At 39.3% G+C, this 17,724-nt stretch overlaps 1 long non-coding RNA gene across 2 annotated transcripts; it reads right to left on the bottom strand.

Annotated features, from left to right (window-relative positions):
• Nucleotides 1–3,027, bottom strand: LOC138893437 (uncharacterized). Of its 2 annotated transcripts, none has more exons than XR_011408978.1 (2): nt 2,570–3,027; nt 1–2,445 (listed from the first exon to the last, which is right to left on the bottom strand). It is a non-coding gene; the product is annotated as an uncharacterized lncRNA (long non-coding RNA). The 2 variants fall into 2 exon arrangements; XR_011408979.1 differs by having other exon boundaries at nt 2,533–3,027.
• Between the last annotated feature and the right edge of the window lie 14,697 nt (nt 3,028–17,724).

Here is a 17,724-nt window from a genome sequence, read left to right on the forward strand (position 1 = left end):
TTGAAAAGAGGATGATTTATGGATTAAACAAAATCGATCAATCTATGAAGCTAAAAAGGGACAATTCTTTAGTATGGGAGTGTATGATATCTGAGTTACAATGTATGCAAAATTTGATCCTTTTACAGAAATATAGTCATCCCTTTTATAGTGGGGGATCCTACTTTAGATATAATTAAAAATACATAGTGGAGAACCCACGATAAATCAACTTTTTCCTAATTCCCGCCGAGATTCTCTCCCTTAGTGCGGCTGCAACGGCTCTTGTCTATGAGCTCGATCTTGATCAGACTCAGCATTAGTCGGTATTGGTCGGTTTCCAGTTTTAGAGCTCAATGCGGGTTTGAGGTCGATGCCGACTCGGGGTCCGGTAATGATTTGGGCTTGGTATCGGTTGGCCTCTGGCCCTTAAGCTTGATTCCATCATATCTCATCTTAGTTCGATTCGGACCCGAGCTCGATAATGACTTCAAACTTGGTAATTGACTTGTACCTGAAATTTGAAGCTCGTTTGTGCCATCTTCGTATCCCATCTCGATATTATGAAGACTTTCTTCAGTCCATTATGATCCCATCTCGATCAGTCGTACGAAGGCCGAAATCAGTTTTAACCGTATACAAAGTGGCAATGGAGAAATGAGTATGGCAATTGTATAGAAAATTCAAGACACGTGTTCATGTTTCAAACCTCTCTTAAAGCCTATAAATAGGCATCAACCAACAACAACTTTCTTTTGCTTTTTCGTTCTACACTAGCTTTCCTTTATTGTCTTTCCTTCTCAAAATTTAGTAGTCTATTTTTTTTGTTCCCATCTTTTAAATAGCTGGGTTTATAATTTAATATTTTGCTGATTCTTGTATCCTCTTAAGCAGAGGTAAGCTTGTTTAATCCTGAGAAAATATTTCACACTGCTGAAATAGTTTCTTAGGACAGTGTCCAGTACGACTTAAGTCAATTCGTGTATCTGCTTATAAATAATATTATTGTAGTATTACTATTATTTTTCCATGTTATTTCTCTACAATTTCATAGACAGAAAAAGTAGATATTTGGCAGCCTAGATAAACTTATGTTTACACAAAAAGGAAGGAGGTGTGGGATATCGGTCTATGTTTGATGTGTCCAAGGCCTTATTTTGTAAATTGTGGTGGAACTTTAGAGTAAAGGACACAAAAAACTCACTCTGGAAAGAATTTATGATGGTTAAATACTGCGAGAAACATGGCCCGACGATGGTGCAATAGAAATATGGGTCGCATGTGTGGCGTAAAATGTTACAATGTAGAGAGCTTATAGACCACCAAATTTGGTGGCAAGTAAAGGAAGGATCTTCTAATTTTTGGCATGATAATTGTGGAACTTTAGAGTAAAGGACACAAAAAACTCACTCTGGAAAGAATTTATGATGGTTAAATACTGCGAGAAACATGGCCCGACGATGGTGCAATAGAAATATGGGTCGCATGTGTGGCGTAAAATGTTACAATGTAGAGAGCTTATAGACCACCAAATTTGGTGGCAAGTAAAGGAAGGATCTTCTAATTTTTGGCATGATAATTGGACAAGTTTGGGGCCTCTATATGATGTCACACCATCAGATTTTTGGGGCAGCGAAGATGTACAATATGTTCATGAATTTGCCGAGGAAAACGAGTGGAACTTGAACAAATTAAAGGACTATTTACCAGAGGATATTGTGCATCATATTGTGGAGGAGGTCAAACCTCCGGTGAGTGGTTCTGAAAAAGATAAATGGTGGTGAGTTTTGTTCAAGTTGTCTACATGCTTTGTCCTAAATTAATTTAAATCACATGTAATAATAATTCAAAATTATATAACTAACAAGCATGTGACATAAAAACAAAATTCAACATACTTCTAACATGTTTATCTTATATATCACATAAAATAATTCATGCCAGAACATTATTATTAATTAATATCTCATAAACTAATAACAATTAAAATAACTGTATAATCTAATAACCTATTATAGATTGCCGTCGTATCTTATACGAAATTTCAAATTCAAGTTACGAACTATCTCAGTAGTTTAACTTATCTGAATACATATTTTATTCACAATAAAATAATATCATCCATATGCATTCAAACAATTTGACTATTACACAAGACACAAGGATAATGATTTAATCTCTTCAAATAAAATCTTAAAATATTTCGTAAATAAATTTTAGACACGAGAAACCATGGATTTGATACCACTGTTGAATTGAGGGAAGTATTCATAACACGCAGCGGAAGACAATAATAATCCTCGGAAGAACTTTTCATATTTATAATTTATTTATATGTCAAAGATCGGATCTAACACGTACCTGGTGAAGAGAGTCTCGTTTTAGAATTTCTTCGATAGTGCGAAGACTCTATGCGTATCCACACCGAGACTGATCCTTTCTATCAACTCTTTGGTCAATGAAACCCTGCGAACAAATTGAATAAAAATATTGTGTTGAAATGTTTGTCATCTCAACTCAAAGGTAGAAAAACAAGAAATAATTTTCTTATACTAGTATTTTCTATCTTGGCTTTGTATTGTACTATTACTTTCTCAAAGTAATTTCCGTCTCAAGAATAACTCTCTTGACTTCTGCGTAACTTTACAATATGTATAAGATCTATATCTCTTATTCTAAATTAGGACTCATATATATATAATTTCTATTGGAAAGTACAAATCAGGAAATTTCATAGCCGAATCTTTATGGAATCCAATTCCAATTGGAATTCTCCTTTATGAACTTTCACTAATTTCGTTCAAGCAACGGATTCTAGCCAACTGAAAGGATCTTTTCCTAATCCAATTCAAACTTGGATTCTAGCTTTAGAAATATTTTTCTATTATAAAATACAAATCTCATCCTAATGAGTTAAATTTGCTTAACTCTTTATGGAATCCAAATCCAATTGGAATTCTCCTTTATGAACTTTCACATACCTAATCCAATTCAAATTTGGATTCTAGCTTTAGAAATATTTTCCTATTATAAAATCCAAATTCCATCCCAATGAGTTGAATTTGCCGAACACTTTACGGATTCCGATTCCAATTTGAATTCTCCTTTATGAGCTTTCACATACCTAATCCAATTCAAACTTTGGATTCTAGCTTTAGAAATATTTTCCTTTTATAAAATTCAAATCCCACCCCAATGAGTTGAATTTGCCGAACTCTTTAGGAATTCAATTCCTAATTGAATTTCACAATCAAGTCTTTAATAATATATATATATATATATATATATATATATATATATATAACGACCCGACCAGTCATTTTGAGTATTCCAGCCTCGTTCTCCCCCACCCCATTTACTGTTGCTCAATTTATACTTTACAGTTGCTATGTGACTTGCGGGGGTAATTGGTTCGGGTCCGGTGAGGTTTCAGAATGAATTGAGACACTTAGTCTCAAGGATGAAAACTTAAGTTGAAAAGATTGATCGGATGTTAACTTATGTGTAAACGACCCCAGAATAGAGTTTTGATGATTCCAATAGCTCCGTATGGTGATTTTGGATTTAGGAGCGTGTCCGAAAAATTATTTTGAAGTTCGTAGTTGAATTAGGCTTGAAATAACTAAAATAGAAATTTAAGTTTGAAAGTTTGACCGGGGAGTTAAATTTTTGATATCGTGGTCGGAATTAGATTCAAGAATTTGGAATAGGTCTATTAAGTCATTTATAACGTATGTGCAAAATTTGAGGTCAATCGAACTTGATTTGATAGGTTTCAGCATCGAATGTAGAAGTTAGAAATCTTTAGTTTCATTGAGCTTAAATTGGGGTATGATTCGGGGTTTTAGTGTTGTTTGATGTGATTTTAGGTTTCAACTAAGTTCGTATGATGTTTTAGGATTTGTTGGTATGTTTGGTTGAGGTCCTGGGGGCCTCGGGTGTGTTTCCGGGTGGTTTCAGACCAAGTTTGTGTTGAGTAGCTACTACTGATGTCTGGTGCCTGGTTTTGTTCTTCGCGAACGTGAAGGTGTTCACGCGTTCACGAAGAAGGATCTCTTGGTTGTTGATTTTGTGCTACACGTTCGTGACTGGGGCCTCGCATTCGCGTAAGGTAAGAAGGTGAGGCTACGCATTCGCGATTGGGGTATCGCGTTCGCGAAAGGGAAACTGGGCTGGTGAGAATTTTAGCTTTCGCGTTCGCGAAGGGGAAACCGAGTTCGTGAAGGTTCGCATGGTAAAGCATCGCGTTCGCGAGCTCTGACTCGCTTTCGCAAAGGGCAGTTTTTGGGCTGGAGCTAGAATTGCTTCGCGAACACGAGGGGCTTGCCGCGTTCATGAAGAAGGAATGCCTGGACAGAATATTTAAGTTCTGAAAACGGGACTTTCATTTTTAATAATTTGGAGCTCGGGAAGAGGCGATTTTTAAGAGATTTTGCAAGGGAAACAACGGGGTAAGTTGACGTCGAAATTTGATAAAATTGATATGGTTAGACTTAGGGTTGAATGGGCATTCATATTTTATAATTTTTGATTGAACCGAATAAATTGTGACTAGATTAGAGGCGTTCGGAAGTCGATTCTCTAGGAAAAGGCATAACAAAATAAAGAATTACACTGTTTGGGGTAAGTAACAGTTCTAAATTTGGTCCTAAGAGTATGAAACCCTGGGTTTTATGATTTGTGATTGGTTTTGAGGTGACGCATATGCTAGGTGACGGGCGTGTGGGCGTGCATTGTAGGAATTGTGACTTGATAAATTCCATGGAACTGTGTAGTTGAATAGTTTGTTGTTATCCGTACATTTTTCCACGTATTAGAGAAATCAAACTATATATCATGTTTAAACCATGTGTTGACACTGTAGGGACCCACAAAGGTCGTGTACATGTTTAATTATTTGCTAAATTATTGTTTTGTACTCAGTCACGATTTTATTTGCATATTACATCTCAGTCTCTATTGATCATTATTGATGCATCATATCATTGCTGTTTGGGCTGCTTATCATAATTTTTGAGAGCCCGAAAGACTGGAGAGGTTCATGACTGATTGAGGCCGAGGGCCTGATTGTGAGGATATTTATGGGATCGGGCTGCATGACGCAACATGTTTCATTAATTTATGCCATGATTGGCTTGTTATAGAGCTTGGGCTGAAGGAGCCCCTCCGGATTCTGTACACACCCTAGTGAGCACAGGTACCTACTGAGTGCGAGTGTCGAGTGCCGAGTTCTGAGTGATTGAGAGGAATGAATGACTGTGAGGAAAGAGTGATTGTGATGTTGGAGTGAATGGGAGGATTGAGTGACTGTTGCTCTGAGAGGATGCATTGATTTCATTATTGTTGCACTTCAGCCGTCATATATCACTGTTTTTGAAATTTCTCAGAGCTATTATCTTCTGTTTCAGTTGAACTTGATATAAAATTACTGTTTGGGTCTTAAATGTTGAACTTGAAAGCATGCCTACCTTCTTACGTTGGAAATTATTGTAATTGGACTTAGTCGTGAAACTCGTCACTACTTTCAGTTCTTTATTTAGTATTGTTACTTACTGAGTTGGTTGTACTCATACTACACCCTGCACTTCATGTGTAGATCCAGGTGTTCCTGGACACAGTGGGTGTTGATTTCTTTGCGCATTTGATCTTTTGGAGATTCCGAGGTAGCCTCCGATGTTTCGCAGACCTTGTCTCTCCTTCCCTATCTGCTTGCTTATTGTATTTAGTCTCAGACTATTATAGACCGTGTTTTCCAGACCTGTGATGTATAGATGTTTATGTACTCTGTGACACCCCGATAGTTAGGAATTTCGCTTTGAGTATTGGGCTTCTATCCCTGTTTATGAGAATCCTTGTTATGTAAAATGCTTTAATTCATTTTCTGTTAAAAGTGTTGGGATTATTCCGTAATGTCGGCATGCCTAGTACCACGAAAGGCGTCATCACGATAGCTAAGGATTTTGGGTCGTGACAAGTTGGTATCAGAGCCTAGGTTACATAGGTCTCATGAGTCATGAGCAGGTTTAATAGAGTCTCGCGGATCGGTACGGAAACTTCTGTACTTATCTTCGAGAGGCTGCCGAACCCTTAGGAAAATTTCACTTTCTTGTATTATGTCGTGCGAATTTGTTGATTCCGGAAACTAAATTTCTGTTATTCTTTTCTCTCACAGATGGTGAGGACACGTACTACCGGATCAGATGGTCAGCCACCAGTGCCACAAGTCAGGGCCGCGAGAGGTCGGGGCCGAGATAGAGGTCGAGGTGTATCTCATACAGCAGTTGGATTAGCACTTGTAGCACCACCAGTTGCTCCAGCTCAAGAGCAGATTCCAGATATAGTTGAGTCAACGAGACCAGCTCAGGCACTAGCTGTGCCTATTGTGATTCCAGGCCTTCGGGATGCTCTAGCACAGATATTGACTGTTTGCACTAGCCTTGCTCAGGTGGTTTTGTCTCAGCCGCACCAGCCACTTCTCAGGCCTGGGAAGGTACTCATACCCCTATGGCCCGTACTCCAGAGCAGGTAGTGTAGGGATTTCAGATACTAGGGGCACTACCAACCTAGTCGGTTGTAGTTGCTCAGGCCCAGGTGGTCCCCGTTATGGCTGATGATGAGCAAAAGAGACTTGAGAGATTTGGGAGGCTTCAACCTCCATCATTTAGTGGTGCTGAGTCAGAGGATGCTCAGGGTTTCCTGGATAAGGTTTAGTGGATGCTTCGCACGACGGGTATTCTGGAGACTAGTGGGGTCTCGTTCACTACTTTTGAGTTCACTGGGGCTGCCTTCAGATGGTGGGAGGCTTATGAGAGGCGTAGGCCGATCGGTGCAGCACCACTTATATGGAAGGAGTTCTCCGTTCACTTCTCGGAGAAGTTCGCGCTGTAGTCTCGCATATAGGAGCTGCGCAGACAGTTTGAGTAGTTACGTCAGGAGGGCATGTCTGTGACACAATATGAGATGAGGTTTTTTGAGTTGGCTCGTCACGCAGTTTGGTTGGTTCCCACAGATAGAGAGTGGATTATGAGGTTCATTGATGGCCTCACATATTAGCTGCGGTTGCTTATGACTCGGGAGAGGATATCTGGTGCTACTTTTAATGAGGTGGTTGACATTGCTCGGCAGATAGAGATGGTTCATAGCCAGGAGCGAGGAGAGAGGGAGGCCAAGAGGCCTCGAGGATCGGGTGGTTTTAGCGGTGTTCCTTCAGGGGGTCACTTCTACCACGACAAGGTTCGTCCTTACAGTCATGCTCAGACGGGTAATCTAGTTCACTGTGGTGCATCATCCAGCCATGGTTCATACAATTCTCATTAGGGCCAGTCATCTCTCAATGCCCTTCTAGTTCAGAGTTTGTCCCGTGCTCCTTCAGTTCAAGGTTCATCTGCACATGGTGATTCTATCGGTTATTTTGGTTCTCAGGGCCCGATTCAGTCCCCACCACCACCAACACCGGGGAGTTTCTTTGAGTGTGGGGAGTTTTGGCATATGTGGAGGCAGTGTCCTTGTAGCCCGGGAGGTCCAATGCAGTAGAGGAGTCAGACTACAAATTCAGCACCAGTTACTTTGCCACCCGCCCAGCCCGTTTGGGGTGGGGCTCAGTCAGCTAGGGGTCACCCAAGAGGGGGAGGCCGATCAGGTGGCGGTCAGGCACAATGCTATGCTTTTCCTGCCATGCCAGATGTCGTTGCTTCAGATGAAGTGATCACAAGTATTGTCTTATTGTGCCACAGGGAAGCTTCTATATTATTTGACCCTGGTTCCACTTATTCGTATGTATCATCGTACTTTACTTATTATATGGATATGCCCCATGAGTCCTTAGTTTCACATGTTTGTGTATCTACGCCGATGGGCGATACTATTATTGTAGACCATGTGTATCGGTCGTGTGTGGTAACTATTAGGGGACTAGAGACTAGAGTTGATCTCTTATTGCTTAGCATGGTTGATTTCGATGTAATCTTGGGTATGGATTGGTTGTCTCCATGTTATACTATACTAGACTATTACGCAAAAACCGTGACATTGGTGATGCCGGGTTTGCCAAAGGTCGAATGGAGAGGTTCTCTAGATTATGTTCCCAGCAGGGTAATTTCTTATTTGAAGGCCTAACGTATGGTTGGGAAGGAGTGTTTGTCCTATTTGGCTTTTGTGAGAGATGTTGATGCAGACGCTCCTACTATTAATTTTGTACCGATAGTGCAAAACTTTCCGGATGTATTTCTTGCAGACCTGTCGGGTATGCCACCCGACGGGGATATTGATTTCGGTATTGACTTGGTGCCAGGCACTCAGCTCATTTCTTTTCCTCCGTATCGTATGGCACCAGCTGAGTTGAAAGAATTGAAAGAGCAACTTCAGGAACTTCTTGATAAGGGGTTTATTAGGCCTAGTGTGTCGCCTTGGGGTGCACCGGTTTTGTTAGTGAAAAAGAAAAATGGTACTATGCAGATGTGCATCGACTTCAGGCAGTTGAACAAAGTTACAATCAAGAACAAGTATCCTTTGTCGCGTATTTATGATTTATTTGACCAGCTTCAGGGAGCGAGGGTATTCTCCAAAATTGATTTGAGACCTGGGTATCACTAGTTGAAAATTCGGGATTCGGATATTCTAAAGACGACATTCAAGACCCGTTATGGTCACTATGAATTTCTCATGATGTCTGTTGGGCTGACCATCGCCCCATCAACATTTATGCACTTGATGAATAGCGTATTCCAGTTGTATCTTGATTCATTTGTAGTAGTATTTATTGATGATATCCTAGTGTACTCACGTAGCCAGGAGGAGCATGCACAACACTTGGGTACTGTATTACAGAGGCTGAGAGAGGAGAGACTTTATGCCAAATTCTCTTAGTGTGAGTTCTGGCTTAGTTCAGTGGCATTCTTGGGACATATAGTGTCCAGTGAAGGAATTAAGGTTGATCCGAAGAAAATTGAGGCAGTTCAGAGTTGTCTCAAGCCATATTCAGCTACTGAGATTCAGAGTTTTCTCGGCTTGGCTGGTTATTATCGTCGCTTTGTGGAGGGCTTCTCGTCTATTGAATCGCCCTTGAATAAATTGACCCAGAAAGGTACTCCATTCAAGTGGTCGGATCAGTGTGAAGAGAGCTTTCAAAAGCTCATGTTTTCCTTGACCACAACTCCAATTCTAGTTTTGCCTTCAGCTTCAGGCTCTTATACAGTGTATTGTGATGCTTCTCGGATTGGTATTTGGTGTGTCTTAATGAAGGAGGGTAGAGTTATTGCTTATGCTTTGCTCCAGATGAATCTACATAAAACGAACTACCCTGTTCATGATTTAGAATTGGCAGCCATTATTCATACATTGAAGATTTGGAGGTATTATCTCCACGGTGTGTCTTGTGAGGTGTTTATAGATTATTAGAGTCTCTAACACTTTTTCAAATAGAAGGATCTATATTTAAGGCTGCGGAGATGTTTGGAGATGCTAAAGGACTATGATATCACAATTCTGTATCATTCCGGGAAGGCCAATGTGGTGGCCGATGTCTTGAGTAGAAAGGCGGTGAGTATGGGTAGCCTTGTATTCATTCCTGTTGGTGAGAGGCCCCTGCAGTTGATGTTTAGGTCTTGGCCAACCAGTTCGACATATTAGATGTTTCGGAGCCCAGTCGGGTCCTAGATTGTGTGGTTTCTCGGTCTTCTTTATAAGATCGCATCAGAGAGCGCCAGTATAATGATCCCCATTTGCTTGTCCTTAAGGATATTTTTCAACACGGTGATGCTAGAGATGTTATTATTGGAGATGATGGGGTATTGAGGATGCAGGGTTGGATTTGTGTACCTAATGTAGATGGACTGCATGAATTGATTCTTGAAGAAACCCACAGTTCACGGTATTCCATTCATCCGGGTGCTGCTAAGATGTACCAAGACATGAGGCAGCACTATTGGTGGAGAAGAATGAAGAAAGATATACTGGGGTTTGTATCTCGGTGTTTAAATTGTCAGCAGGTGAAGTACGAGCATCAGAGACCGGGCGGATTATTTTAGAGACTTGAATTTCCGGAATGAAAATGGGAGCTTTGTTACTCCCCATGTGTTCGTACGTGAAAGTAAGCCATAAATAAATTGATGGAACCTCGGAAATGAAATATTACATCCCGCATTCTCGTGTGTTAAAGTTTCGTCGTAAGTTAATCGACATAAGTTCGGAAATGGGATTTTTTTGAGATTATAAGCATTATTGCTATTTTAAACAAGTGATAAGTAAACTCGTGAAGGTGAGAGGGCAAGCAAATTGAAGAAAATGAATTTCGTTGAAGTTTGACAATTTGGGATAAAATACGGCCCGAGCTAAAATACCCGGTATTTATGGACTAGTACCATACAAGGTACCACATGGTCATGATAGTAAGGTATATGAAGTATATTAAAAGTGAGTAGTATTTTAAGTAAATTGAGATAATTCTTAATTATGTGGGTAATTGGTTAATTATTGGATTTGTAGATAAATATTTAAGTAAAACTTGTTGGATAATTATAAGGGGGCAACTATACACGTGGGGGTATGTAAGTGTGGCAACAAATTGCCAACAATCTTATGCCTAAGGAGGTGGTGGCACTACTATATCCATATCTCATTTTGGGTGTAAAGATCTAATTAAGAAGGCCTTTCTTTGTTCACAAAGTAAATAGGCATAATTCCAATCTTTGAAATTACAAAGATACTGATGAAAGCTTCAGCAAAAGTCACACTAAGATTATGATCAAATTCATTTTTTTTGGCAAGGAATATACAGAAAGGAAAAACAAGGAATATAGGTAAGGAAATTTTTGAAGTTCATATGAGACCTCAAGCAACTATAGTGACGGCAACCTTAGATTTGCAAAGAAATTCAAACGAAATTGCACTGCGTAATAACAACAGGATTTTGTAACTCTACGGGAGTACGGTGCAATCCTTCTCAAGAATACCATACGGATGTTTCCCTACTCCAAGTATGTTAAGGCTATCCCTTCTTTCTTTTGGCATGATCTATACGACACAAATGAAACGAGCAAATGCACAATTTTCATAAATGACTCTATTCATAGAAATACTAGAGATGCTTATGTTCTTGATTCCCCATGTGTCATATTATTCTATCATCTGTTCATGGATCTCAGAAAAATACGTATTTGATAAAGTTTATCCGAAAGGCACATTGATTTTTATGACATTCCGAGAAATCTTATTAACATATTTCTTTTGCATTTCATGCATTTATACATGTACATTGACCCATGACCAGATGGCGTTATATATGCGTATATATGTATATTATATGTATATGGGATATGGAAAAAGGTTACGGCGTTATATACGCACCACCACCTGATCAGCTGGTATACGTTGATGATTTACCCACAGTGGCCGAGATGATATGATGAGATGCCTTCAGAGGCTTGATGATGTTATGAACGCATATACCCATGCATGGTATGACATTTATATACATATGCATGACATTATAATATTAAATGATTCACAGAGATATTCAGATATACATGTCGAGTCTTTTACTCCATGTCTCTCTCATGTCTATTGTCTATTATTTACTGATTTTTATTCCTTACATACTCGGTACATTATTTGTACTGACTTCCCTTTTGCCTGGGGATGCTACGTTTCATGCCCGCAGGTCCCGATAGACAGGTCGAGAGTCCTCCAAGTAGGTTATCAGCTTAGCGAAAGATGTTGTTGCGCTCCATTTGCTCCGGAGTTGCTTGTCTTGTCAGTATGATATAGACGTGTATTGTTTGGTATGGAGGGGCCCTGTCCCGACCTTTATGATAAGTATATACTCTTAGAGGCTTGTAGACAGATGTTATGTATACAGATACTTGTATGGCCTTGTCGGCCTATATGTTAAGTATATAATGGATCACATTGGCCTTATAGGCCCCTATGTCACAAATATGAGTTTCTATATCAGGTTGGGTCATTCTATGTCGGGTATTCCCTCATGTTTACTCTGATTATCTCATGACACCCCTTGTGGCCCACTTACCTAAGATTATGTAATAAGAAAGATATGTTACGTTAGTATTCAGTTGAGTAAGGTATCGGGTGCCCGTCGCGGCCCATCGGTTTGGGTCGTGACAAGCTTATTACAATGGACTTCGTAGTTGGACTCCCATGGACTTTGAGGAAGTTTGATGCTATTTGGGTGATTTTGGATCGGTTGAACAAGTCTGTGCATTTTATTCCACTTGGTACTACTTATTCTTCGGAGCGGTTGGCTGAGATTTATATTCGCACGATTGTTCGCCTTCACGGTGTGCCAATGTCCATCATTTCAGATCAAGGCATGCAGTTTACATCACAGTTTTGGAGAGCAGTGCAGCAAGAATTGGGCAAGGATGTTCAGTTGAGTACAACATTTCACCCTCAAACGGACGGACAGTCCCGAGCGCACTATTCAGATATTGGAAGATATGCTATGTGCTTGTGTTATAGATTTTGAGGGCTCTTGGGATCAATTTCTGCCACTGGTTGAGTTTGCTTACAATAATAACTACCAATCGAGCATTCATATGGCTCCGTATGAGGCTTTATATGGGATACGATAACGGTCTTCGGTGGGTTTGTTTGAGCCGAGTGAGGCTAGGCTATTGGGTACTGATTTGGTTCAGGATGCTTTGGAGAAGGTTAAATTGATTCAGGATCGACTTCGCACGACGCAGTCTAGACAGAAGAGTTATGCTGACCGGAAGGTTCGCGATGTTGCTTACATGGTAAGATAGAAGGTACTACTCCGAGTTTCGTCTATGAAGGGTGTTATTAGGTTTCGGAAGAAGGGAAAGTTGAGTCCTAAGTATATGAAGGGTGTTATTAGGTATATTTTGAAATACTTAAGAAAATTGGAGTGATGGATTATGAACTTGTATTACCACCTAATCTATCGGGTGTTCATCCAGTGTTTCATGTATCTATGCTCTGGAAGTATGTCGGAGATCCGTCTCATATTTTGGATTTCAGCACAGTGCAGTTGGATGGTAATTTGACTTATGATATGGAGTCGATGGCCATTTTAGACCGATAGGTCCGAAAATTGAGATCAAAGAACATAGCTTCAGTGAAAGTGCAGTGGAAGGCCAGTCAGTCGGAGAAGCTACCCGGGAGATTGAGCGGAAGATGCGGAGCAAATATCCACACCTATTTGAGGCTCCAGGTATGATTCTAAACTCGTTCGAGGACGAACATTTATTTAAAAGGGAGAGAATGTAATGACATGGCCAGTTGTTTTGAGTATTATAGCTCCGTTCACCCTTTTACTACTCAATTTGAGCATTACAATTGTTATGTGACTTTCCGGGGTAATTGGTTCGGGTCTGGTGAGGTTTCAAAATAAATTGAGACACTTAGTCTCAAGGATAAAAACTTAAGTTGAAAAGGTTAACCGGATATTGACTTATATGTAAACGACCCCGGAATAAAGTTTTGATGATTCTAATAGCTCAGTTTGGTGATTTTGGACTTAGGAGCGTGTTCGGAAAATTATTTGGAAGTCCATAGTTGAATTAGGCTTGAAATGGCTAAAATAAAAATTTATGTTTGGAAGTTTGACCGGGAAGTTGAGTTTTTGATATCGTGGTCGGAATTCGAATTTGAAATAGGTCCGTTATGTCATTTATGACTTATGTGCAAAATTTCATGTCAATTGGACTTGATTTGATAGGTTTCGGCATCGAATGAAGAAGTTAGAAATTTTTAGTTTCATTAAGCTTGAATTGGGGTATGATTCATGATTTTAGCGTTGTTTGATTGATTTAAGATTTTTACTAAGTTTGTATGTTATTTTATGACTTGTTGGTATGTTTGATTGAGGTCTCGGGTGCCTCGGGTGTGTTTTGGGGTGGTTTCGGACCAAGTTTGGCTGAGTTGCTACTGCTGATGTCTAGTGACTAGTTTTGTGCTTCGCAAACGCGAAAGTGTTCACACAGTCGCGAAGAAGGATATGTTGGTTGCTGATTTTGTGCTAATCGTTCGTGACTGGGGCCTCGCGTTCGCGTAAGGTAGGAAGGTGAGGCTACGCGTTCGTGATTGGGGCATCGCATTCGCGAAAGGGAAACTGGGCTGGTGAGAATTTTTGCCTTTGCATTCGCGAAGGGAAAACCGCGTTCGTGAAGGTTCGCCTGGTAAAGCATTGTGTTCGCGAGATGTGACTCGCGTTTGCGAAGGGCAGTTTTTGGGCTGGAGCTGGTATTGCTTCGCGAACGCGAGGGACTTGCCGCATTCGCGGAGAAGGAATGACTGGACAAAATGTTTACGTTCTGAAAATGGGTTTCCATTTTTAACGATTTGGAGCTCGGGAAGAGGCGATTTTCGAGATATGTTCAAGGGAAACAACGGGGTAAGTGTTCTTAACTCAATTTTTGTCAAATTACCCGAATCTATTGCTATTTTTAGCATTTAATTGGTGTTGGAAAAATGTGAAAACCCTTATGTTTAGATTGAAGATTTGAGGGCCGAGTTGATGTCGGAATTTGGTAAAATTGGTATGGTTGGACTCGTGGTTGAATGGGCGTTCATATTTTGTAACTTTTGTCGGGTTCCGAGATGTAGGCCCCACGGGCGATATTTGAGTTAAAATTTGAATTTTGTTGAAAAATTAATATTTTCATATGGAATTAATTCATATAAATTGTATTGACTGAATCTAATTAATTGTGACTAGATTCCAGGCATTCAGAGGCCGATTCGTGAGGCAAAGGAATAACAGAATAAAGAATTACACGGTTTGAGGTAAGTAACAGTTCTAAATTTGGTCCTGAGGATATGGAACCCTAGATTTTGTGATATGTGATTGGTTTTGAGGTGACACACATGCTAGGTGACAGGCGTGTGGGCGTGTACCGTAAGAATTGTGACTTGATAAATTCCATGAAATTGTGTAGTTGAATAATCTATTGTTATCCATATATTTTTTCACGTATTAGAGAAATCGAACTATAAATCATGTTTAAACCATGTGTTGAGACTGTAGGGAGCCACAGAGGTCATGTGCATGTTCAATTATCTACTAAATTATTATTTTGTACTCAGTCAAGGTTTTACTTGCATATTACATCTCAGTCTCTATTGTTCATTATTGATGCATCATATCATTGCTGTTTGGGCTGCTTATCATGATTTCTGAGAGCCCAAGAGATTGGAGAGGTTGATGACTAAGTGAGGCCAAGGGCCTGATTGTGAGGATATTTATGGGATCGGGCTGCACGCCGCAACATGTTTCATTGATTTATGCCATGATTGTCTTGTTATAGCGCTTGGGCTGAAGGAGCTACTCCGGAGTCTGTACACACCCCTAGTGAGTGCAATTACCTACTGAGTGTGAGTGTCGAGTGCCGAGTTCTGAGTGATTAAGAGGAATGAGTGACTTTGAGGAAAGAGTGATTGTGAGGTTGGAGTGAATGAGAGGACTGAGTGACTTTTGCTCTGAGAGGATGCATTGATTTCATTATTGTTGCACTTCAGCTATCATATATCACTGTTTTGGAAATTTCTGAGAGATATTATCTTCTGTTTCAGTTGAATTTTATATGAAATTACTGTTTGGGTCTTAAATGTTGAACTTGAAAGCATGCCTACCTTCTTACGTTGAAAATTACTGTAATTGGACTTAGATTTGAAGCTCGTCACTACTTTCAGTTCTTTATTTAGTATTGTTACTTACTGAGTTGGTTGTACTCATACTATACCCTACACTTTGTGTGCAGATCCAGGTATTCCCGGACACAGTGGGTGTTGATTTCTTCGCTCAGTTGATCTTCCGGAGATTCCGAGGTAGATGTCGGTGTTTCGCAGACCTTGTCTCTCCTTCCCTATCTTTTGCTTATTGTATTTAGTCTCAGAATATTATAGACCGTGTTTTCCAGACTTGTGATATATAGATGCTCATGTACTCTGTGACACTCTGATAGTTGGGAATTTAGCGTTGAGTTTTGGGCTTTTATCCCTGTTTATGAGAATCTTTGTTATTTAAAATGCTTTAATTCATTTTTCTGTTAAAAGTGTTGGGATTATTCCGTAATGTCAGCTTGCCTAGTACCACGATAGGCGTCATCACGATAGGTTAGGATTTTGGGTCGTGACAATATATCACATCAATATTTTAACCATGAGATATAATTTAAATTTCTATTTCAAATAGAAAACTTCAACTTGTCCACAATATTAGTTATATCATCTGTGCTAGCAAAGAATATAATAATATTTTATTTGGACTAATAACTAAATTTATTTGACTAATTAAATTCTTTAATTTAATTATCAAATAATAATGTAATTAATCTGTTAGCAAAGATCAGAACACTCGTTAGTGTGTGACCCCATATGTTCAATACTAAGCCGGTAGTAAATTAAATACATCAATATACTAATGAAGGGTGACGTCTAGCAACACTCCTTAACGACCGGATAGCATAAAGTATACAATTTACTCTCAAGAACCCGCAGAAGAATAATATATTAATTCTATCTGTCCTTATTGCACTAGGTCACTCTGGGATGTGGTTCAACTGTCAAATCCTAATAGGCGACCACCTATGTGTTCATGTCAAATATAATCAAACATTGACTGACCTAAGAAACTCTTTTCTTCTTTCATTCAATCGCCCTAGCCAAGGTATTAATTTGGTCGGTTATAATTTATGACAACATGGAGCTTAAACTCATTACCAACAGTTGACAGATTCCATCTTGATCAATCACTAATTCTACAAGTATTTAATCGTAGCGAATATCCTTTCAACTATCGCCATAGGGCCATAGGTATCTAGTATCAAAGCATAATAAATAACTTGTCAATTACTATGATGATATCAGGTCAAAGGAAACTCTTACATCACATTCTTCAAAAGAATATCCTATTGACAGTTTGTGGTAATTCTAACCATTAGGAATTATCTAGTGAATCGGTTCAATGATCATATCTCTATATGCATCATCTATTTATGTGATTTATTTAATGAGATAAACTAATCTTTATCCCATAATGACGATCACATAAATACTGATCTAACCGGATTACTAATGTCCAAATTAATAATCCTACGACCAAGATCAAAATTTAGATTAAATTGTAAGAGATTTTACTCTCATTATCATGATCTCCATCATGATGACAAGTTTTAAAATTTGATCAAGGACATTATAAAGTTAATCAAGCAATTAATAATAACTATGATAAATGAATATCAAATGCCATATATTTTTATATCAAATAACATTCACAAAAAATATGTTCAAATCATCAAATATGATTGGATCTAGGGCATATCTAATATATCCCTAACAATATCCCACTTGCACTAGAGCCAATCGCTCTTGTACTTCATTGCCAATTTCCACTTGTGCTTGTCAAAATTCTTTGCTCCAAGAGCTTTAGTGAAAGGGTCTGCAACATTTTCCTTTCCATCAACCTTTTGAATCTCGACGTCTCCACGTTCAATGATCTCTCTTATAAAGTGATACCTTCACAGAACGTGTTTGGATTTTTGGTGTGATCTTGGTTCTTTTGCTTAAGAAATGGCTCCAGTATTGTCACACAATAATGGAACTGCACCTTCTATTGAAGGAACCATACCAAATTCAGTTAAGAACTTTTTCATCCATACATCTTCCTTAGCAGCCTCACTAGCTGCTATATATTATGATTCAGTCACTAAATCAACTACTGTGGCTTGTTTGGATACATCAACTTACTGCACCACCATTTAAGGTGAA

Source organism: Nicotiana tomentosiformis, chromosome 6, assembly GCF_000390325.3.
Source record: "Nicotiana tomentosiformis chromosome 6, ASM39032v3, whole genome shotgun sequence".
Lineage (NCBI taxonomy): Eukaryota > Viridiplantae > Streptophyta > Magnoliopsida > Solanales > Solanaceae > Nicotiana > Nicotiana tomentosiformis.